This window comes from Vicugna pacos, chromosome 23, assembly GCF_048564905.1.
Source record: "Vicugna pacos chromosome 23, VicPac4, whole genome shotgun sequence".
In the NCBI taxonomy this organism is placed as follows: domain Eukaryota; kingdom Metazoa; phylum Chordata; class Mammalia; order Artiodactyla; family Camelidae; genus Vicugna; species Vicugna pacos.
Window position 1 is genome coordinate 1,613,755 of NC_133009.1, and position 25,716 is coordinate 1,639,470.

General features: G+C 41.2%; 1 long non-coding RNA gene across 1 annotated transcript in view; it reads right to left on the reverse strand.

The window, feature by feature from the left end:
• Positions 1 to 1,606: 1,606 nt before the first annotated feature.
• The window catches only part of LOC140688674 (uncharacterized), a 55,511-nt gene continuing 31,401 nt past the window's right edge, over positions 1,607 to 25,716 (reverse strand). The window contains exon 5 of the long non-coding RNA XR_012063376.1: positions 1,607 to 1,862. This is a non-coding gene — a long non-coding RNA (uncharacterized lncRNA). The remainder of the gene's footprint in view (positions 1,863 to 25,716) is intronic.

A 25,716-nucleotide genomic window follows, 5' to 3' on the forward strand; every position in this document is an offset into this window, starting at 1 on the left:
TCAGAAACAAAGTCTACTCAATAAATGGTAGACAACACATGTCGTCATAGCTGCTCATCAGGTTTGGCCCCATGTTACACACTTTTACACGGACATGTGCCATGTGCTGTCATGGGAAACGGTGAGTGGGGACAGGGCCTCTGCTCTCACAGGGCACACAGCCTGGTGGGGGAGGTGGTGTTCAATCATTGCCCTTTTTTTAATGTACTTACAAATAATGGGAAATGCTATTTAAAAAGAACAAAATCAGTCAATGAAAGTGAAAAATACAGGACAGTATTTAGGCTGAGGGAAGACAGGGAACCTCTTTTAAGAGCTGACACTCCACTGAGACCCAAATGACAACTCCGGTGCTGCAGGTGAAGGGCGGGGACACACTGATAAAGGGCTGATAACCACAATATACCAAAACTTCTTTAAACTCATCAAGAAAGATGAATAATCTGTTTAAAAAATGAGCAAAATACCTGAACACACACCTCATCAAAGAAGAAATCTAGATGTCAAAGAAGCCTATGGAAAGGTGCTCCATAGCATCTGTCATCAAGGGGAAGCAGAGTGAAACAGAGAGATGCCACTGCATACCTGTCAGAACTGCCAAAATGCAGAACATTGACAGCTCCGAATGCTGGTGAGGATTTGGAGCGTCAGGAATTCTAATGCATTGTTGGTGGCAATGTAAAATGGCCCACATACTTTGGAAGACGGTCTGGCAATTTTTTACAAAACTAAACGTACTTCTATCATATGATCCAGCAACTGTGCTCCTTGGTGTTTACTCGATGAAATGGAAACTTATGTCCACACACAAATCTGCATACAGATGTTAATAGCAGATTTATTCATAATCACCAGAACTCAGAAGCAACTAAGCTCTTCTTCAGTATGTGAATGGATAAACTGTGGTCCAGCCAGAAAATGGACTATTATTTGGTGCTTAAATGAAATGAGTTATCAAGGCATGGAAAGACATGGAGGAACCTTAAATGCATATTACTAAGTGAAAGAAGCCAATCTGGGAAGGTTCTGCAACTGTCTGATTCCACCTGTATGGTGTTCTGGGAAAGGGAAAACCACAGAGACTAAAAGATCAGTGGCAGTCGGAGGCTAGGGGGAAGGAGCAATGAATGAGGTGCAGCACGGAGCATTTTAAGGTCACTAAGACAGACGACTCTGTATGATGCTGTGATGGTGGATACATGTCATTGCACATCTGTCCAAACCCACAGAGTGCACACCACCAAGCGTAAATCCTAGTGTCAAGTATGGGCTCTGGGTGATGATGACGTGTCAGTGTAAGTTCAACCATTGTCACAAATGCACGCTCTACTGCAGGTGTCAACAGTGAGGAGGCTGTGGGGACAAACTGCAGTTCATACACCCAATCCAGCCCGAGCCACCGCTGTGAGTAAAGCTCTGTGGGTGTGTGGACTGTCCGGCTGCTCTGGCGTCTGAACAGCAGGGCTGAGCAGCTGCACCAGAGATCAGGAGGTTTGCAGACCCTGAAATATTTACCCCCAAGCCCTTGACAGAAAAAGTCTGCTGAGCCCTGTTCTACACGAATCAAAATTCACCCTGATGAGACAGGACAGCAGGGCCCAATCCAGGCATGGTTAATGGGACTGAAGCAATGTTTTAATTCAAACACCTTTGCTGAAGTCCTGCAGATCCAGCGACAGACTGTAGCCAGGAAGCGTCTGAAGAATGAGTTGGTAGCAGGCCTTCCCGCCAGGCTCCGGGATGCCGGGCGCCGCGCGCCGCACGGGGGCCTCCCGCTTGAAGGAGGCGGACTTGCAGTGGAAGCCGATCAACTCGTAGAGCTCGGAGAGGAGGCTGCATTGCTGAATTCTCTCCTCGGAACTCTGAAGCACAGGGAGAAAAGCAACAAGCATCTGAACGAAACACGTAAGTGAAAAAACACGCGTAAAAATGTTTTCCCTTAAAACAGAGACCCGATGACACAGGAAGGAAGAGGAAGGCTGACTTCGTGCACTGACGGGACCGGATGCAGAAACGCAGGGAAGCAGCACTGTGCAGACGCCCCAGACCCCCTCCGGGCCCCACCTCTCCGCGTTCCGCCTGTCCTTTTACTAGAAAGGCCCGTATTCCCTGAAATAGAGGAATCTGCTACCTAAACATGGGACACCGAGAAGGGGAAGAGGAAAAGGAAGGGAAAGAAAAGGAACAACAGTTCATCTAGACCCTAGGGTTTGGGCGGGACTTTCACCAAACACACAACCTCTCAAAGCACAGAGCGCACAGTGAGAGGCTGACAGAGTGACTGCGACTTCTTCTCCTTAAGCACCAGCTACCTACCAGCACACGCTGCGCCCGTTACTGAATCACTACAATCATCTCAGAAACTATTACTACCCCAGCTCACAGGCAAGGAAATCTGAAACTCAGGGAGGAATTATCATCTTGGACAAAGTCCCACAGTCCAGAAGTGTCAGAGCCTCCTGCAGACCCTGGAATAAAATGCTCCTCATCACCACAGGCCCTGAGCCTCAGGCTGAGGCCACGTCAGGTCTGCACGGGCCCAGAGCACAGTCTGTGGGACAGGGAATGCTCCCACTCGAAGTGCCAGGCCAAGACCCTCAGGAAGCTATGTAATGAAACCAAATCCCCAAACTCATTTCCAACCCACTGCTCTGTCCGGGAGGACTGCTCGGCACATCTGCACTGTCACCTGTGCACAGGCTGTGCAAGGGGCCCAGACAGTGAAGTGACATCCCAGTGGAAGTGGCTGGGAGACCACTTCATCACAGGACAGACTCTCCCTGCTTTCAATGCTAACTCTCCATTCCATTTCCAACTGGAAAGTAAGTTTAGACTTGTTTTCCTCTCCAGAAACAAAGAGAGTGGTATCATCAGCGGGAAACTCAAGACTGAGGAAGAGTCTCCTGGCCATTTGGAAGGATAGGCCGGGGACGGAACAGAGACAGGGATCAGAAAGACCCATGTTCCAGTCCAAAGTCTGCACGTCACTCGCTTTGACAGTTTCCTTTTTAATACAGGTGATAAAATCTAATTATGATTGTTGGGAAAACTAAATGAAATAATGTATTCCACTAGCACAGGTGTAAAATCCTCCATGAGTGTTCCAGTAATGTACGTGATCGTGGTTAGTTACTGTCTGCCAATTCTTGGGTGCTACGCTCACATCACCCAACCAGAGATGTGCCAGAGAATGCCTCACCAGCCAGCAGCCTTCTCCAAGTTGGAAACTCACAGTGTCCGAAGAGCAGGCCTGTGGTGGATGCTTTGGGGCACTCTGGAGGTAGCACTCCAGTGATGACTTTAAAAAGCTGGGGAGAATTTAGGGGACCATATAGTTCAAATACAGAAAACTCATTCCATGTCTACATATATTCATCTCTAGCCATGATGATTCAGAGAGGAATTACATATTCAAACGTACATCATTTTCCCACATAAGTGCATCAAAACAATTTGGAAAGAATGTAACTTTCTTCTCTAGATCACACAGCGGGGATTACAAGGTTTGTACTGACAGCCCTACATGTAAATCATCTGCAAACGTAACTGGGTCCACTATCAGTCATTCATCATTCGAAGAGAAGAATGGAAAAGAACAAAGCCAAGCTAATACACTCCAGTCTTTGGTTACGATGTCACAGAGGACAGCTCAATAAGGAACCACTCTGCCGTGATCACGGAGCTGGGGAGCGGGATGGGCGGCAAGATGTATGACGCAGCAGTAGCTGTGCCCGCCCTTCTAGGCAGGTACCAAGAGTCACCTCGACAAGGTATCAAACGTTTATGCCCACGTCCTCATCACCTGACATGTATTAAAGAGAAATGAAAATATATAAAAGGCCAATACCCTTGGTGGGTACACCGTCCAAAGAGCAAAGTCACAGTTTGACAACTGACCATCCTGGTTCCCTGGGATTCATTCTTGGAGAACCTTAAAAGCCACTCCTCTGTCCTCAAGAAGTGCTGAATATTTCTCCTATCTTTGGCTCAGGGATACAGCATGTTCACGTGGACTTTAATGTCTGCACAGATTTGACTGTCTTTCTCCCGGTTCACTTGTCCATTCTGAAGAGGCCTGAGTTAAGTCCATCTTCCATAAGATCAATTCCCTCCAGTGACAACTTAACGAGCCTGCAATTACAAGCCAACTGAACAGCACTGTCCTCAGATAAAAATGTCACCCACCCTTCACTGCTTTCTTAATCTCCTCTCCTGGCTAATTGCAACAGAACAACACCACCCTCCACCAAGTTCCCCAACTATGTCAAATAGAAAGTAAGGTCCATAAAATAGGAGACAACTTCATAGTCATTTCTGAATTCCTAGCATATAGTAATGTCAATAAATAGAACTATGATTATGGCTTCTTTCCTTAAAAACCTTTCTGATTATTTAAATGAGACCATGGAAGGGAGGTGTTAGGGTCCAGTATCTTGATCCAGAAGACTGAGGAGGCCTTTTTCAGAATGGCTGTCCACTGATTCATTCAAAACACAACTTCTCTTTCCGGGAGGAGCTGTGATTTTCTGCCAGGAGTTTGTGGTCACTCTCATGCCATAACAGCTTTAAAGTAAATCCTTACTTTGGATATGATATTCCCCCCCCCCGCTTCCAAATAAATTGACTTTCCTTATTTCCTTGCACTGAGGAATGCTTTTTTTCTTTTCTTTCTAATTCACCCTTTTGTAAAGCAGGATTCTCAGGATGTTCTTGGCCTTACATAAGAACAGCCATTGAACTCCCAGTGTGAGAGACCTCGGGCTCACCTCCTGCCCTCCTGCCAGGGCAACTGAAACTCAGTTCAGGAGCCAACAAGCACCCCAGGGCTTCTAAGCCTCACATATCTCCCAGAATCCCTGCTTTCTGGTTTGTTTTGGCTTCTGAGGATTTCCCATCACTTTCTTGACAATTAGCCTTGCAGCTTGAAAGATGAGGAAGGAAGGTTTTATTTCTTAATCTGCATCTTAAGGAACTTATGTAATGAAGGTTTTCATGAGTTTCTAGAACCCTCCATTGCCGAGACAGAAAACATACTAGATATTTTCTAAATTTAGCTATCATGTGCATCTTTTCTTTGCTTTTGTTTTGTTAACTGCTAACAGACACTTTTTAATTAAAAAATAAAATAAGGCCAAAAATAGGATAGAAAATTGAAGGGGCAAACAAAATTTAAGGCCAAAGATAGAAAAATGATAAGTACCCTACAAAGTTAATAGAATACATACACTATGGATCAGATCAGCAATTCTCAGTAACAGCTAATTGAAACCTGACCATGAGGTAAAACGTCTCTCCTGTCAGGAGATGGCCAACAGAAAATAGAATTAAACCAACAAACTAAAATTCTAAGACTGACAAGGTGGAGAAATCTACTAGCTAAATGTATCTTCTTCTGGAAAAGAGGGAGACTCACCAGCTCTTTTCTGTGGAGCCTGAGCCCAGGGAATGGCAGTGAAGTGAGCTCTGTAAGTATCCAATTAGCAAAGTGAGTGATGAATAAAGAGACGTGAGCTTTGATGACAGAGATGATACTACTATTCATTTGTCCTGTAAAGTATGTCTTCACGTCCAGTGATCAATACTTCGGCGTCCTCAGGGGTTGAGATTATAGGGAAATGCACAGCCCGGGCCCAGACCACATCTTTGAGCTCGTGACACTGCAATTAGATATCTCAAGAGCACCTCCAACTCCACGTGCAAAGAGCTGACTTCACGGTTCTCCTCCCATAGCCGTCCTGCCCAGGGCACCTGGTTGGAGGGTAAGGTCTCCCTGCCTCTCCCAACTCAGGCCCATCACTCACAGATGTGAATGGACCCTTCCTTCAGGGCCCAGATATCCTCAGTCACCGAGTCCCACCACCCTCACCTGACCAACCAGGTACACTGGCACTCACTCAGCACTGACCCTGTGCTGGAGACCACGCTGCACACTGTGCACACATTATCTCACTGGATCTCCACAGCAGTCCTGGGAGGTCGGTACATCAATGCTTCAATTGATTAGATAAATTGTTTCACTTCCTTGAGTGCGTGATCCAAAGTGACACGGCTAATGGGCCACAAACCTGGACTGAAAACCACTTGAAAATTGAACACTGCTACACCTTGCAGCCACCCTACTCTGACTCATCACATCACCTCCTGCTGAGCCTTCTAAATGTTTCTAAGCATTCTACAAGACAAAAGTGAACTACCAGAGCACCCCACTCCCCTAGTTAAAATCTGTCAATGACGGTCCACTGTCCTTAGGAGAAAGCTCCACCGGGCCTGAGCACAGCCCAATGACCCGGCATCCGCGTTCCCTGTGCAGCTGCACCGCCTCACCCACCACTCAGCCCTACACGTGCCGTGTCCAGGACAGGGATGCTGACTCTGTACAACCCGGGGCTCGTCTCACTCAAACAATGATCACCCTCTTCAGTGGTCACCCTCTTCAATGCTGACTCTCAGAAAAATGTTTTCTCAAGATGAATCAACATCTTTTTCCTTACAACTTCAAGTCATTGATAATGAGCTCCCCCCAAAAGAGAGAAGACTTAATCCTAAGTCTCCTTATCTGTAATGTGAGAATAACAAGGAAATATGAGAGGTTTTAAGAGAAATAATTTTCATGTGAGGCTGAGGGACAATTCCCAACATACAGTAAGCCCTCAATATGTGCTTACTTAATATTAATAAGAATAGATTCCATTCCAGCAACCTTAAATCAATGTTTTATGGCTTTGTCCAAAAGACCACCGACAATCTGTTGGGTGAACCGCTTTGAGCAGATCAGCACAGGCGTACTGGGAGAGGTAAGCGCTGACTCCAGTTACAGCTGCTGACACCCAGCACTACGGGGTGGGGGCAGTTTGCTCAAACTCTTACATGTTGCTTGGGCATTTAGTTGTAGTTATTGAATAAAGAAAGGTATTATTTATTCAAAGCTCCTGAAACATAAATCTTCAAAGATTGATGCAAATTAGGTTTCAAGTACAACACACACACTAGAAATTATTTGAAAATTTTACTCTTAGCTCCATTGCACATCAAAAGGGCATGTTCTTAATGTATCTGACTAAATACACTGAAAGGATTGTTTAAAAGTAATTAAGATGAACCATCCTGAATAAGCTCTCAGTACCATCTGCACAAAGCCCCACCCAAGGGTCTCATTTCTCACGTCCACATAGGTGTTCAGGCAGCTTAACCTAGATCTTGGTTTCTTATAACACAGGGATGGGAAGAATTGTGGATAGATTTATGTAGCAAATATAAACCTAGGGTATTTTCTGTGTAGGAATCCTGGAAATAAATTGATATATAGTCCCACCCTTAGGAAGACCAGCCTTTACATTTACAACAGCATTAAAAATAAAATGAGAGATACATTTAACAAAATTTTACAAGATTTGTACATTGAAAATTTTGAAATATTACCAAAAAATATTTAAAAGATCTACATATATGGAAGGCATCCCATGTTCATGGAATGGTAGACAATAGTGTTAAAAATGTTAAGACTCCCCAAAGTGATCTACAAATTTAATGGAATCTCTATCAAAATTCCAGCTGACTTCTTTCCAAAAACTGAAGAACTGATTCCAAAATTCATATGGAAGCACATGGGGCCCAGGTCAGCCAAAACAATCGTGAAAAAGAAGAGCAAAGTTGGAGGACTCACTCAAAGTTTAATACAAATCTATAGTACTCAAGTCATTATGATACTGGCATAAGTTTGGATGCATAAATCTATGAGACACAATAAAAAATCCAGGGGGAAATCTTACCTTTACAGTCAGTTTTCCACAAATGTGCCAACAACAAACCACTGAAAGAATAGTCTATTCAAAAAATGGTTCAGACACCTGGGTATCTGCAGGCAAAAGAATGAATCTGGAAACTGGACCCCTGTACTTTATATAACAAATAAATATTAATTCAAAATGGATCACAGACAGAAACGTAAAAACTAAATGTATAAATTTTCTAAAAGAAGACATAGTATAAATCTTTGTGGTCCTAGGATAGGCTATGGCTTCCTAGATACAATACCAAGAGCACAAGTGATTAAAAAAAAAAGCAGATAAAATTGACTTCATCAAAATTAAAACCATTTGTTACAAAGGACATCATCAAGAAAGTGAAATGAAAGGGGAATGGGGTAGGTCAAATGATAGAGTGCGTGCTTGGCAAAAATTAAAAAAAAGAATAAATCTAATTACCTCCCCTATAAATAAATTGTTTTAATGTTTAAAAAAATTAAAGTGAAACGACAATCTGCAGAATAGGAGAAAAATTTTGCAAAGCATATATCTAATAAGAGTCTAGTATCCAGGATATAAAACAAATGCTTACAACTGACCAATACAAAGAAAATCAAACCAATTTTTAAATTTGCCAAGGATTTAAATAGATACACAATTGGCCAATAAGCATATGAAAAGATGCTTAGCATCACTAGCCAAATCAAAATCAAATGAGATCTCATTTTACACTCACCAGGATGGTTATAATCAAAACATGGATAATAACAAGTGTTGGTCAGGAGGCAGAGAAATGGGAACACTCAATACGCAGCCATTGGAAAGCGGCAATGGTGCAGCTCTTTGGAAAAGCCCAGTGTTTCCTCAAAAGGTTAGAGTTATATGGCTCAGTAATTCCACTTCTACATATAGAGACATCCCTCAGTATCCTCGGGGTGTTGGTTTCAGGAACACCCCACCCTGGATACCATAATCCAAGGATGTTCGAGTCACTTTACAATCAGCCATCAGGATCCATGTAGTGGAAACTACAGATATGGAGGGCCAACTGTACAGCCAACAGAATGAAAAAATATTCTCACAAAATCTTTCACATCAATCTTCATAGCAGTGTCATTCTGAGTAGCCAAAGGTTACAAAGAATATCCATCCATCAATGAATGGATAAAATTACCAAGAATATGCCCACAAACTTTTGGTCATTGAATGTTTGACAAATGAGGTGAGAATATACAATTGAGTAAAGACAGCCTCTTCAGCAAATGGTGTAGGGAAAACCAGACAGCTGCATGTAAATCAATGAAATTAGACTACTCCCTCACAGCATACAAAAATATGAATTCAAAATGGCTTAAAGACTCAAACATGTAGACAAGACACTATAAACCTCTTAGAAGAAAACTTAGGCAAAACATCTGACATATATCTCAGCAATGTTTTCCTAGAGACGTCTACTCAAATAATAGAAATACAAGAAAAAATATACAACTGAGATCTAATTAAACTTACAAGCTTTTGCACAGCTAAGGAAACACTAAGCAAAACTAAAAGACAACTTATGGAGTGGGAGAAAATATTTGAAATAAATGAAACTGACAAGGGCTTAATTCCCAGAATATGTAAACAGCATTTATACTTAATAAGAAAGTAAAACAAACATTTCAATTCAAAAATGGGCAGAAGTCCTAAAGAAACATTTCTCCAATGAGACATACAAATGGCCAATAGGCACATGAAAAAATGTTCAATATCATTATCAGAGAAATGCAAATCAAAACTGCAATCAAGTATCAACTCTCACCAGTCAGAATAGCCATCATTCAGAAGTTCACAGACAATAAATAATGGAGAGGCTGCGGAGAATTGGGAACCCTCCTACTCTGTGGTGGGAATGCAGTGTGGTGGAGCCATTGTGGAAAACTGTATAGAGGCTCCTCAAAAGACAAAACATTGACCTCCCATATGACCCAGGAATCCCACTCCTGGGCATATATCCAAAAGGATCTGTAATTCAAAAAGACACTTTCACCCCAATGTTCACAGCAGCACTATTTACAATAGCAAGACATGGAAACCACCTAAATGTCCACTGACAGATGACTGGATAAAGAGGTTGTAGCATATTTGTCCAATAGACTACTATTCAGCCATAAAATAATAATAAAATAATGCCATTTGCAGCAACATCAATGGACCTGGAGACTGTCATTCTAAGTGAAGTATGCCAGAAAGAGAAAGAAAATTATCATATGAGATCGCTCACATGTGGAATCTAAAAAGAAAAGCAAAAACAAAAAACAAAGAAACAAAAAGATAAACTTATCTACAGAACAGAAGCCGACACAGAGACATAGAAATCAAACTATTGTTACCAGAGGGGAGAGGGTGTGGGAAGGAAAAAATTGGGAGTTCAAGATTTGCAGATACTGAGTATGTATAGAATAAACAGCAAGATTACACTGTATAGCACAGGAGAATATATTTAATATCTTATAGTAACTTATGTTCAAAAAGAATATGAAAATGAATACAGGAATTTTCCTATTTAACTGAAGTGTTTTGCTGTACACAAGAAACTAACACAAAATTATAAACTGACTAGACTTCAATGAAAATATTTTTAAATAGACCAAAAAAAAAAAAAAAGAAAAAGTATATTATCAAACAAAAAGAATATAGTACTGATTCAGGCTACAATATGGATAAAACTTGAAAATTTATTGTAAAATAAGCCAGACACAAAAGGCCAAATAGTGCCCTTTAAGGTGAACTGTATCTAAGCGTTTATTGTACTACTCCTGTAAATTTTCCGGAGGTTTGAAGTCTATCAATATCAAAACAAAATGTATTATTCATTAAAAACATAAAACACTTCCTCACAGGAGGGCTTTAATTATTAAAAGCAGAAATGCATGTAAAGCTTTGGAACAACACTTTGCACGTCCACAGACAGTCACTGCTGTCACTGCCACTCAGAGGGCGGTGCCAGCGCTGATGAGAGCTGCCTCCACTCACTCCCCTGCAGACAGTAGTGAGGGCCTGAGCTCTGACATGCAGGGTTTGCGTGAACCTGGGTCAGACACAGCCACGTCCCAGACTCTGCGTTACCCAAATTTCTTATACAAACTGCAACATGTAATGTAAACACGCTAGAGGGATGTAACTTACAACACAGGGAATACAGCCAATGTTTTACAGTAACTATAAATGGAGCATCTATTGTACACCTGAAACATATCATTTTAAATCAGCTGTATCTTTATAAAAAATTAAATAATTTTAAAATGTTATCACTTTAATATTCAATTCGGCTTTTAAGTAACTACTAAACAGCTTAGAATGTATAAAACCATTTATGTGTGCTGTTTGTTTACATATTCACTTTGAGCCTCCTGCTAAAAGAGAAATTAAACAATTTTTTTCAACACAGCTTAACAACCATAACAACAAAAAGGCAAAATTGAGAGTGAAGAGAAAATGGAGATTCAATACTTAAATGAAACCACGGGGAGATAAACTCATAAAAAAAAATGGATTCCATGAAGTCACGGCAAGTGTTAAAGGCCGACTAGAAATTCAGCTGTAAGATTCTTGGCAGCTAAAGCAAAAAGAAAAAGATGATGGGTCACCGTGGTAGAGCGTGTGCTTAGCATGCACGGGGTCCTGGGATTAAGCCCCAGGGCCTCCACTAACAGATAAATACACCTAATTACCTACACCCCCAAAAGAGCCCCAAAGAAAAGAATAAGAGAAATTCTTTTCCAAAAAACCTTGATATTAAATTTGGATTAAATACTTACCAAAAAAAAAAAAAAAAGAAAAATAGAAAAGATAAGTGACACTGCGAAGGAAAAGCCCAGCTGTGCTAACAATCTAAGTCACAAATCTAAGTGTGATAAGTGTCAGTTTACTGATCTAAGTTTTTCTGGGCTAACTCGTAAATCTGAAGTTTATTGTCAGTTTACTGGGCTAACAAGCTAACTCGTAAATCCAAGGTCAACAATTGTCAGTATCGTAATCTGTTCCAAATTGATAAGCTTCAGTGTACTAATTCCTTGCTTTTTGTTGTTTGAGCCTTATTAGAGAATAGCCAAATACTTTTAATTACCCCTATAAAACCTCATGTGCAGGTCGTGGAGGTGCTCAGAGCTTCAGAACAGAAGCCCCTCTGAGCCCGCCGGCGTAATAAATCTCAGTACTCCTACCCTCCGAGTGGTGCTTTTTTCTTGGCTGACCTGTTGTTTCCGTAACAACACAAGCGATAATGCCCGTGAGATAAGTCTGCGGTGGCTGCTGGCAGGTCCCCATGTCTCTCGTGGGAAAATCTGAAACATCCTTCTCACCACTCAGAGTCATCATAAGCCCACCCCACCCCTCCCGCTGTTAAATGCAGGAGCACAGGCCGGGCTGGCCTTTGCTCTCTGTGTCAACACAGTGAGACAGGATGGAAAGGGGCAAAGCACAGCCATTCAAGTAAGGCCACAGCAATTAACATCAAAATGGAGAAGGATTCAACCCCCAATAGGCCTTGAGGCTCAGGATGAATAGATTTAACTTCTAGCAGAGCTTGAGCTTCAGTAAACACCCATTGTAATAGTAACATGGTGAATAACATGCCCCAGGCAACAAGGCAATCCCAATGCTAGCCGCAAAAGGTCACAGGGTGGGAAATGGCCAACTCCCTGAGAATCCCAGCCCCTTGCCCTAAGGCTGGTCCTTCTACTTATTAGCATATGAAACCACCAAGCCCAAGAAAACGATCAACACAGCGCCACCTCGCGGGCACCCGTCTCTCTCCCTCTTTGGAGAAGGCCCACACTCTGTCTGTGGAGTGTGTACCTGCTTTTAATCTGAGCATCAAACCCCCACACCTAGTGACGTTTCTCTTGCCTGTCAATGTATCTCTCTGAATAAAATCTACCTTTACTCAACACTGGCTTACTCTTCAATTCTTTACTGCATGAAGCCAAGGAACAAAATCTGGTGGGGCACACCCCAGGGGCTCAACCAAAGCCTGGGATACAGCCCTTCTAATGCCCCACGTTTTTTTCTTGTATGAACAGGACTGGGTTGTGAAGGGAGCTCTGAGGCCCGAGCTAAGGGACAGAAGCAGCCTCCTGGGCTCCAATTGGAGGGCAGCTTCTCCCCCAGCAGGGGTCTTGGGGTCAGCCCTGTTTTCTGTGTTTCTCTGTTGTGCTGACTCCCCAACCAGAGAGCGTTCTCCTAGGCCTGTCCCCACAAAATTCTTCTCTCCAAAATAAAAGCACATCATGTCACAATCCTTTTGTTCAACCAGGAAATATTCAACCCATTTTTTCCCTACCCAGTAAAGTACCCAACTGTCCTCCCTCCCATTCCACCACTTCTTTCTATGTGAGAACTTTGCACTCTCCACAAACCATACTGAACGCAGGTGCCTTGCTGGCTTGGACTGAGACGTTTCTTTCTCACACAGCCTGTGTCCTTTCACTTTCCCCTTGTTACCTTAAAAAAGCTTTCCTGAGTCACCCACCCCCCTGATTCTGAACTTCACAAAATGCTGAGGTTGCAGTCACTGTGTGCATACCTCCCAGGTGTTGGCTGGGATTCCTTCCCACGATCTTCATTAAGGAGCTGCATCAAGAAGTTTAAAGAGGCTAGTCTTACATCTGAGCAGAGTCTGCATAAAATTAAAATGGCTTTGAAGAGAGAGTTAACCAGGGACAGAGAGGTCGCAGGTCATAATCAACACTGTCATGAGGCAAAATGTTCCTCAAAGGCTCAGAATGGCTTTTGAACACAGAGTCAGTAGCGAGGAGGTGACAGGAAGTGAGTGGGGTGAGTGACACAGGGTACGCTCTCCCAGCTGGGGAAGAATTGGAATTTTTTCTAGTTTTCCAAACAATTTCTTACTACCTTTTTCTCTTATTGTCACATACCATTTCCTACAAATTAAACATATCAATGTCAGTCATTTGGGCCACTTGGGAGAAGCTATACGATGCCATTCACAGGGCTGGGACATGACAGCCACACCAGTCTAGGTGGAAAGACCAGTGGGGTTTTTCCAAGGTAATCACGGGCATGCAGCAAACTCCCCAGCTTCAATGACCTCATCTCAAAGGTGGGGCCAATACAAATACCAAGCAAAGTGCGTGATAATTATGACCGACATCTGTTTACTAGGTAAGTGCCCGTGACAGCTGCTGCTGAATGGGGAGTGAGTATGATTAACAAGGTCCTGTCTACCTGGCCACACGTGCCTTGCCTTCCTGCATTGGTGCAGCAGCAGAGTTTGTTTAGCTGAGATGAACGCCCCCAGAGCAGCCCCGAAGGGAAAGCTCCCAGCTCTGCACGGTGAGACGTGTTCCTTTCCTTTTCAGAGCTGATCACAGTTTGCAGTCGTCTGTTTTTATGTTTATCACTTTTCTAACTGCCTCTCCTCCGGAGTTTTTGCTCAAGCAACGCAGGGCCAGGTGTGTCTTGCCGCCTGCTGGATATACGGGGCTGAGAAACAGCCGAACCCACATCTAGCTCTGGTGCTGAACGGAGAGGGCAGAAGGCCCAGGGGCCCATGCAGAACAGAGGACCCTGCACCCAAAATTATGGTCTGACTTTCGGCAAATTTCACAGTGTTTTTTACCCTGAGATTCCTCATCTGTCCATGAAAATAACTGCCCATTGCACACAGAGTTACAAGCATTAAAGTAAATCACCCAATTCACAACCTAGCCAAGGGGCTACTAGTGCATCCTCAATAGACCAATGTTTCCTTTATGACTCTGACACACACCAAGCGTGGTGGCCGCACAAAGTGAACACTGCTAAGTGCCAGTGTGTTAAATGCTTCATGTGTGCTATAATACTCTTTAGAATTTACAACAATCCCAGGAAGAAACGAATATTATCGTGCCTACTTCACATATTCACCAACAGGTTAAGAGAGGTTACATTCTAGTCTAAGGCCCTATGGTGATGAGATGGTGATTTAAACCGGAATCTGGGCCCAGGCCTTGGCTCCTTCTCTCTCCCACCACCTGACCACTTGCCTATGAAATCCACCTGTCCAATACACAAGTTTGCAGCTGGCCAGCTCTTAAATGCAATGTGTGCCACCGTTTGTCAATGTTGGTTAATTAGCATAAACTGTTCTCAGAAACCACTACAGTAAACAAAGGTGGACTTAAGGAATTCTGCATTGTGTTCTCCTGTAATGTGCAGAAACCCTTCCCTACACCACCAAATCCAAGTGTATGCTTCTTCCATGTTTATGTTTGCACACGGCTTACTGAAGTAGAAGGTACCTGCAGTAATTCCATCTCGGTTGCTTTCCAAGGTTGCAGATTATCCATAATCAGCCCGTGAACGAAAATACCACAATGTGAATGAAAATACTGCAACCACGTCAGTAAACAAAAATACTGAAACCAAGTCTTTAGTGGCTGCCTTCACCCCCCAGCGAGGACAGGCCTGCAGCCCAGCCGCTGCAGCAACTCACAATGGTGCCCTCTGAGCAGACTCAGAATAAGAAAGGACAGGATACTTGCCCTAGATAGCTAGGTGTTTGTCTAAAAAATGAATTCAGTGAGTCCAAATTATATGCTTCCTCCCATACATAGAAAAGCACTAAAGTCCTGAACTTGAGATACCTGGATTTCTTTAGATAACAAGCAATCTTTTATTGTTCCAACAACCTGGTCTTTGTTGTAAAGCTCCTATATATCCTAGCTCCTCTGCAACCTCTTTGGAGTAGTCCCTCAGAGAGATCTGACAGGCTGTCATCCCGGCTCGAGCCCTCCCGCCAAATAAAACATAACTCTTAACTTTTAGGCTGCACATGTATTTCAGTCAACAATTTTGGACACCATGCAGGGACCCAGAGCAGACTTCTCTCCACCTGGACTCTCCGAGTAACCAGAGCCTTCATACCAGCAGTGGCCCTTTGTGCCCATCCGCCTCCTCGGGGAGTCCAGATGAATTTGGGTGAGTCTGTCCTGGTTCTCGGATCTAACATATTGGTTGATGATCCTGATTTTTATCTGGCGGTGTATCCAGGTACGTGGCCCTCCAGTTGAAAGTAACTGGGGTGAATTACCCACCCAGTGGAGACATACTGGGTGGGGCCTGGTTGAATGATAACGGGAAATACCCACCTTGAGGAGACGTTCGAAGTGGGGCTGGTGGAAACATATGAGGAAAATACTCACCCAGTGGAGACGTCCCGAGTGGATCCAAGTTGGAAGACACTGGGGACAGGACTGAGTGGTTAGGTAAGAGGCTGGTCTAATGCTTTCCTCAATTTAATTACCTCCATTGAATTTCTCAGGATGAAAGTAAAACTCTTATGAGGAATATTTCAACTCCAAAAATGAGACCCTCCTCCTGGCTGGTAACAGCTTTCTCGGGTGACAGAGAATCTTCCAGGAGTGGTAGAGGCAAAGACTTCATGCCATAGAGTTGTCTCAGTGGGAAATCTTACTAGCAAATTTATTCTGAGAACCCGACCTTACAATGGGGAATAGAAATTTCCAAAAATTAAAAAACAGAAAAGAAAAGAAAAAGAAATGACAGATTGCCAGCCTCCAGCTCTTACCCCAGCCAGGTTTATATACGTACAAAACTTACAACATTAATTGGGTATTAGAAAAAAAAAAACTCACTCTGAAATTAACTAACCAGGCCTGATAAAAACATTTTTTGGAATTCTGAACTTATAAAAACAAATTCCACTTTAGGGGTAACTTGGATTTCTCTTCCTGTGTCCTTGAAATGTAAATGTTTTATCTTTCTCTGGGTGTTTTAAGTCTGTGTATGTATGTGTAAATATGTGTACTTTTTTTTTAAAGGAAACCTTGGACTATGCCATACAAAAGGTACAAGTATTTTGTACATATGGTTGCCACGCAAATAAATTGAATTCTAAGCAATTCCTTGATTGTACCAATATTCAGATATTTTACCATCTTTAAATTGTTGCATCAGCCTGGACCACAAAGGCCTTTAGCTTTTGGAGAGTAAACCTTTGAATTTTATTTAGGCAACACGCCCACTCTCATGTGGAATAGCCTCTTCATCTTATTGTTTTAAAATCACTATATATATATTATATATATATATATATACATATATATATATATATAAAAATTGATGGTCATATGATGGACCCTTTAATTTGGAAAAACTTTTAAATTTGTGACAGTTGAAAGAGATCTCATTATAAACAGCTGTTTTATTGGTACCTATTAAAATCAAGTTTAAAGGTAGAAAAATACATCTAATGTTTAACCTAAGAACTTAGTTAAAAAAAAAAAACTGGTTTGAAAAGCTACATTTGTGATTTTCCTTTCCACTAAATGGTTCTAGAGATGCTAATAAAAACTTAGAATAATTAATGTTAATTAAATTGAATAACTGGGAAAAGGGTTGTAAAAATGTCGAAAAAAAAAAGATAAGTAGCTTATCCCAAATGGATAAATATTTTTATACAGTTATTTTGAATGAGGTAAATAAAATGGACATTTTTGGATTTAGATACAAGGTTTTGATACTAAACTACGTAAAATTAAATAAAAGGGCCAAAGAGATCACCTAGTGCCCCCCAACATTAAAGTTCAAACAAGTCCATTTTATTTACCACAGTTTAAAATATATGTATATATAGACTGAAATACTTGATCAATGATTGGGACAACAGACCAATTAATCAAGTTAAAAACTAAGAAGGGCCTAAGCTCTTTGGCTGAAACTTGGGCATCCTAGAGACGTCTATAAAATTATATACAATGCACAAAAAAAAAAAAAAGGCTTCTGGCACTCCTTCTAGAAATAAGAATTATTGATTAAACCTAATAAATATAAAAATTAAAGGTATAAGATTTTAAAAAATTGAAATAAAAGTTTGTAAAATTGGTATATTTAAATGGTCTTTATATAAAACTTTTGCTTAATTATGTTGTGGGATAGATATGTTTCAATGGAAAAATGCTTCCCCTTCTTGGTATTATAAGGCTGGGCACATATCTGTCCCTCAAAAAATATTAATTGAACAAAGTAAAGGAAACCAGTAGAGTTACATGAGCCGTCCAATATAATGTAAAACTAAAAACAAATATTTAGTGGCTAATAAAAAAATAATAAAAGATTTACCCTGGGTTTAACTTATAACTCAAGGAAAAGAGACTTTACTAAATGCCTTATGCAAGCTTTGGAAGACATGATACAGTAAACCTTAAAGTTTTAAAACATGGAATTCTTCGTTTACAGCTCTTCTCACTGACACAAAAATGCCAATTAAGGACATAAAATTGGGTCTGGATGACAGAGCAGTTTTCTGGGGAACTGGAAGACTCTGTTTTGTCTTGCAGATCAGAAAGGTAAATACAGCAAACAGTGACCTAGGACTGAGCCTAATTAATTCGCTCAATGAAATAGAACTTATAGCTAAGAAATTTTTGGCATTTATGAACTCAGAACTCTAACGGGTCCTTCAGACTTTGTCAAGCAATCTTAACTGTCTGTTTCATAAATACTAAGCCTTAGTGATTTGAGCAAGAAATTCAGCTTACTGCAACTATTATTATACCTATCTTACAAGTAAGTTTTAAAGTGAAGCTATGAGATCTTTAGCTTTTGTCTGTTTATAAGCCTGCATACACATTATAGATGTGAGATATTTCTACTGCTAAAAAAAAAAATCAAAGTCAAAGAGCTCTGCTTAACTGACGTAAAAAACAAGAGCTTAAAAATTAAGTATTTTTAAGATAAAAACTGAACAAATTGACTTTCAGCGTCACGTGAACTGGAAAATATTCAATACTAATTTAATATTTGATATTGTTTAGTTTAAGTATGTTCTAATTAATATAGACATCTTTAAAGTCATCAATATTAACTATAATACCTTTACTGTACCCAGGTTTAATGAAAGTCAAATAAGATCCTGTTATATCTGTTGCAGATTTGTCAAAAAAAAAAATACCGTAATGTGGTATGGTACAATTTTAAGTAAATTAAACTCAAATGAGATGAGAGTTTTGGGTAAATTTTTAAAACATGTTTTTAAAATGTATGCTTAAGATAATCTGTAAATGTTTGGTATCTTTAAATTCTAGAGTTGTGCTAAATTAAGTTAAATGATAGGATTTTATTTAATAGCTATGCCATTTTCAGATAAAATAAGATTGAAATATGAATTACTTAACATTTAACTTCCTCTTATAGTGAAACTAAAGGTGTTTAGAAATATTAATAAATGGTTGGTGCCACCCTGAAATAGTCTCTATTAGTAAGGGAATGATCTCAGTATCCTACGAAAGTAATATAAATGTGTAAAGGAAGATATAAGAATGGAATTATATTTTGTTAATGAAACATAGTGAATTTCTCCTGAATCTGGTTACTTCTGAATGGGAGAGAAAATAAGGGACACACTAATATGAGTATAGAAAGCTGTGGAAGGCTTGTGGAAGAGGAAACCTGAGGAAAGAGTTTTGTACGTGGTCAGAATTGGCTAAGTTTAGAATCAAATTGGGCAAAGTAAATGAATCTTAGAAGTAAGCTGGTACAAGGCTAGATTTGGTTTTCTCTCTGTTAAGAGGAAAAATTTTTCTTAAAATGTTAATCCACTTTCAGTAACAGATTGTAAAACTTCTTATATCACTTAGTTGATCTGTTCTGCCTTTACCTTTGATGTATTTTCTTGTTAATGAATTAGTACTACTTTACAGTGATCTATATGTTTATCTGACCAAGTGTTCTGAAATCTTTTAACAAGCTCCCCAGGTATCAATTTCTAATTAAAGTTCTTTTAATCTCCAGTTAAGTTTGGGATGCTACAGAGGGCCCCTGAAACATCCCAGGGAGTGATTTTGAACTAGTAAGTTTCATTTGCCATGTTAAATAACATGGTATTATCAAATGAATCATAAATCTTCTAAGGTTATATTGAATGAGAAAATATTATTAATATAGAAATTGTAGAAATTATATGGACTCCCTAAAATTCTGGTATATCTGAAATGTTACTAGTGATAATTCTGGATATAGTGACCAGGTTTCTTTATAGATTATAGTGTAACGGTGTTTAACCATGCTTTTAAATCTTTTGCCATATATAGACAGTTAATTGTTTTCTTCTGATGATTTTGAAATTGCTTGCTCTTCAAGGAGATTTATTGATTTCTAATAAATTCCAAACTATAGCACTGAACTAAACAGGGTAAGGAATTTTTAATGTGTAATGAAAACTCTGATTAAAAGAATTTGTTATGAGGCAGTGAGTAAACTGATGAATATGGTTATCATTTTTGATTTTGTTTGAAATACTACTGGCTTTTAACCTGTTTCCCAGACATAAAGAAACTCTTCCTCTTAAGCTAGTTATGAATCACAGAAGTTTGATAAATTATACCTATGTAAGCAGACTTGAAACAGTTAACTTTTCTCTCTATATGATCGCTCAAGAGACTAAAATCTCTTAGGTCCCCAGTGGCTCTATCAGACAAATGAGGAAGATCATCTCCTAACAGATATAGGATTCTCAAGGAATTTTAAGCATTTTAAAGAGAAAAGAATTTACCTAAATCTGTGAGGCAGAAATACATGACAAGCCCTTGACGTGGCTTTCCTGGCCTTGGCAAATCTTATTAACATTCTACCCTGAGACACCGTATTAAAACTTCCAACACAGCCAATTTAAAAAAGCCTATATGATCAAATAATCAGACTTAACTTGTAAAGAATTTAGTCTTGATTTGGCTATATTTGAGAAAAATGAGTGTAACTTTAGAGAGAAAAAAGATTATATTTTAGTGGATATTAAATTCTAGTTTTGTTAATTGAAGTCCATATTTACTAAGACACTTCCCAGATCATTCGTTGCTGTTATGTCACATTTCTCTACAGTTTAACTGGATTATGAAAAGGATACACTAGTTTTGTTTCTGAAGCTCAGTAATCTATCCTTAGGTAAAGTTCCAATGCCCCATGACCTGCAGCCACATGATTATACATACTGGAACAGGCATGACTTAAAGAACTGTCTCCAACCTGAATGGAAGGAACTTTTATCAAGTATTCTTAACTAGACCATACACAAAAAAGCTGAAGGAAACGTAGTTTCGGATTCATTTCCTATCAGAAACAGCCCCTGCAGTGCACTGGCCTATAGAGCACTGCTCACCTTAAAACAATGCCCAAATGGAGAAAAAGCTACCAGGCCAGGATGAGAAGGAGACAAGATATGAAGTAGACAGCTGACCCAAGACACCAGACCAAGCTTGTATAACAATTACTTTGACAATTTCTCCTACCTTTGAATATGAACTACTCCAATTGTTAAGTTTATGGTAAATTACCTATGTCTAGTACTTCTGTGTTACCTTGGTGGGTTACCTTACTCCAACCCTCAAACTAGATAGCCCTCAGAAACATTATTTAAAAAGAAATTATACTTCTGTTTAGGCAACTGTTGATCTTACAAGGTGAGAGACCTCACCTGGCCAATTAATACCTGTTCTGACCCTGACCATAAATATGATATTTCTCATAAGATCACTCAAACTCAATCAGAAATACAAGCAAAATTTTAACCCAAAATTATAGCTTCTTGACTATTAAATTCTTACTCGTGACTTCATTAACGTTACTAGCTATATTACTTATATCCTGTCTATTTTATAAAATTGTTGTCTGTTATATTTCCCAATGTGTAACTAGGCCTACAAGATTGATGATGGCTAAACATCTTGAAGAAATAGATAAAATTTATAACCCTGCATAAAATAAGTATAATAGTGTGATTCTAGGTATGGGAATTAGTAATGAAGGGTAAACATTTCCTGTATCATAATAGACTAGTAAGACAGGCGATCCAGAAAAATTTTAGTACCATCCGGGCCTGAGACAAAACCTAACACCATGAATGGCAGCTCCAAAGATTGTTCACCTGAACTAGGAATGACCCATCCTAGCACCGTGGGACAAAATTGGTCATGAAATGTCTCTCAAGATATTGGTCGAATTTAGGAAAAAGGGGGGAGAACTGTGAATGAAAATACTGCAACCATGTCAGTAAACAAAGAATGCTGAAACCAAGCCATCAGCAGCTGCTGTCAAACACCAGTGAGGACATGCCTGCAGCCCAGCCTCTCAGTCACTCACAGTGGTGCCCTCTGAGCCAACTCAGAATAAGGAAGGAGAGGATACTGTCCCTACATAGCTAGGTGCTTACCAAAGAAATGAATTCAATGACCCATATGTTTACTTCATCCCATACATAGAAAAGCACTAAATACTTGAACTTTAGATATCTGGCTTTCTTTAGATAACAAGCAATCTTTTATTGTTCTAAGTACCTGGTCTTTGTTGTAAAACTACTATTTATCCTAGCTCCTTCCATACCTCTTGGGAGCAGTCCCTGAGAGTGATCTGAGGGTCTGTCATCCAGGCTCGAGCCCTCCCGCCAAATAAAACATAACTATTAAATTTTAGGCTGAAAGATTATTTCAATGAAGTCCCAGAATAGACACAACTCATCAATTCTGTAATGGAATACACTGAATCAAGAACCAAATGCGTGTTCTAGTCCAGAAAAACTACGGGTCCCTCTTTCTTCCTGTCATTATACAACCCCTCCAGAACTCATTACTTTGCTGTCTGCTCACTTGGCAACCAAACTCAGAGAAGAGTCAACTCAGCAGAGCGCCATGTTCGGGAGAACCCCCGTCGAAACACTGCGGGCTGCCTGCCCTCCCTCACTCTCTGCCGACCCCTAGTGTCCTCTGTGGAGGCCAGGCCAACAGAACTGCTCCAACAGCTGCAAAGTCCCACACATTAAATAAAAACATTTTATTTTGTACTATATGTTACGTATATACCCATCTCTGAAAACAGCTTTGCAAGAAGCCCAAATCTTCAACATTAATCTGCAAAGTCAGATCCGGTCCCCAAGGGAAAACAAGTCTTAAGACGATGCTAAGGCCATCAAAGTCCTCTCCAGGACCATCAACCAAACTTCTGTAGGTCTGCAGCTGCAGGAGGCTACATGTCTGCTTTTAAAGCAACCCCTTCCTGCCCTCGGGTGCTACAATGTCCTTCCACGCCCTCCCATCTCAGGGTAAGAGCAGCCGCTGCAGAACCTTGCAGGGCAGCACTGACAGGACTGGACAAAGAGGATCAGAGCTTAACTAAGCCTTCTGATGACACGACCTTGTCACTGTGTCCCTTTACAGATGAAGATATATATAGAGAGAGGTGGGGTGATATTGCTCAATGTCACACAGCTAATAAGTGGCAAAGTCTATAACTCTGCTCTTCCCTCCTGCTTGACGCCCCAGCTGGGACGCCCACAGGGTTCTCTCGTGCCTGCCTGAGCAGTCCTTTCCTGTCACTCATAACCCACCACAGGGTCTGTCCCTAGCCTGCCTTTTCGGCATCTTTTCCCTCCAGTTTTGCAGGAACAAGGCTGCTCGGGCCACTATATGAATTCCGGGTCCCCAAAACCTCCGTGCTCAGGCTGGTCTTGCCTGTGCATCCGGCCCCCTGCTCAGAGGCTCTTCCTCCCCTGCAGGAGGACGTTCCCACTCTCCGCAGGGACACCCCCTCAGGGGAGCCCTCTTCTCACCCTCAGCACGGCAGGTGTCCCAGGCCACATCCCGAGCTGCCCCATTAGGACTGGAGGTGCCCAGGTCTGCTAATCAGATCAGCAGCCTCAGACCCAGAGATTATGCCCGGGCCACCCTGCAAACCTACTGCCCGCCTCACAGCCCCCAGCCAGCAGCTCATCTGGAAGTCACAGCAAGTGCCCCACCCCATTCAGAAGCCTCTTCATTTGCCAGCACCGCTAATGACTGGTCTCCAACCTTTGGTCAGTTTTGCAAAAAAGAGCATCTTCTTCTGTGAACCGGGGGTTTTCGCTTCTGCTCCCCATCCTTACTGGAAACGTCAAGGGAAACCAAAAGTCCTTTTCTCAACCCTTTTCTTATGACACCCTCCCACCCACAATATTCACATGCTCAAGAGCTTTGCGTCCACGTGATTTTGTTTCCCTTACGGTAACTGGCTCAAAACACTGCTTGATTTTTTCTTCTTTGATAGTATTTGTACACAGTTTATAGGCTTTAATCTGTTTTTGTCTCTCTCTTCAGTATCCCTAGCAGTTACCTATTCTTACTCCCTTCAGCAGACTCCCAACAACATCTAGTCTAGGAAATCAGCTTTGATGAGGGGGCCGGGGGCAGTCACAGAAGATGCAACTAAGGCACAGAGAGGCTGCATAATTTGCCCAAGAAGATCAGCTTCAACCCCCAACAGTGTGTGTCACTTCCCTCTGTTTAACTCTTATGCTAAGCAAGATAACTTTTTGTAGATTATGGTTATAAACAGATAAGGTATCAAAATAAATTCAAGGACACACATCAACTCTAAGATGTTCATTAACTCAAATATTTTGTTTCTATTTATTTTATTTCTATTAAAAATAATTAACAACCTCTGCAGTCAATACAGCAAAATATTTCTGGGATATAATCTAAAATATAGAGGTGTTAAGTGTGTCATAACTCATACTTATTTGTATGTTGACAAGACAAAATGATTTGAAAGTCCCTCTCCCCTCCCCCTACTCACTACGGGCTCTCACCTGAGCTCCCAGACCACACATCTAACAGCCTTTCACTTTACCCACATATGAACTCATCAGTTTTCCCCCAGAACTCCCTATGCAGCTCTCCCTCCTCAGAGCACAGCAGGACCATAATTTACCACATTAATCCACACAGAAACCTGGGTCTTAATCCATCCTACCTTCACAGAAAACATTCATCCTTTCCTTTTTACCATCTAAACATGCCTTCAATCTGTTTGCTTTTACCCACTGACCGTCCCACCGCTCAAGAGGAAGCCACCAACACTGCCCACCTGGACCCACAAATCTCCCAAGTGGCCGCAGAGCCGCTATCCCCTACTTGAGACAAATGGGATTGTGTCACTCCCGCGCTTTTTGGACTCTTTTCAAACTCACGGTTCTTAGAAGAAACTCCAAGTTCTTCACCTGCTGAAGGTCTTTGCTATGAAACTGTCAGCTCAGGGAGGGCAGGACATGCCCTCTTCCCTCGGACCCACCCACTGGGAGAGCAACAGGTTGGGAGGACCTGCTGAGCTACACCTGCCTGTATTCTAAACCTGGTCTTGAGTTCTTAGCAAACTGCTTCACTTATCCATACAAATCCAAGGTAGATTAGAAAGATTTTAGATGTTGAGCTTGACTATTGATTTGGGGATTTTGCACTTGCAACCTGCAAGGACATGTTCTAATGATTCTGTCTTCTTAAAACCACACCCAGATTCAGGTAATATTTGTGGAATGTCTTCCGAGAAAAAGGGATTGTACTTATACAGACTTTATATTGTATAACATGAACAACCTGGACAGGGTCACAAATGGAACAGCATCACAAGTGACAGAAGACAAGTTAGAGGCATATAGCAACAGGTCACAAAATGGTAAGAGCAAGGTTGTTTCTCCAAACCCCGAAAAAATTCCTTGAAGAACAGAAATCTCTGAATTTTGAAAGTAAAATACTATCATATAAAGAAATGAAATAAATAATCCTCTTCGTCAGGGTTTCAAGATCTGACTGAAGAATTTTTAGCATGCCATACTGAATCCTAGCACAGAAAAATCAGATGGACTAGTGGTGAGTATGTTCCAGGGAAACGGCAGTAATTCCTCCACTTGTAAGAGGACACACACTCAGATGACGAAGGTGATTGTAAACCACATTCTGGAGAATTTCAGAAGATTCAGTCACCGCTTCAAGATGGTGATAACAGGGTAGGACAGCTTGGAAGCATGCTTCTAACTGAGTCACTGGCATTCTTTCACTGCAGGGGGAAAAGGAGGCCCCCATTCAAGAGTAGAGATGTTCCTGTCATGTATCACAGGCCGTGCCTCGGGGACTCAGTGCCCTGCAGCAGCCCTGCCCGAGGCCAG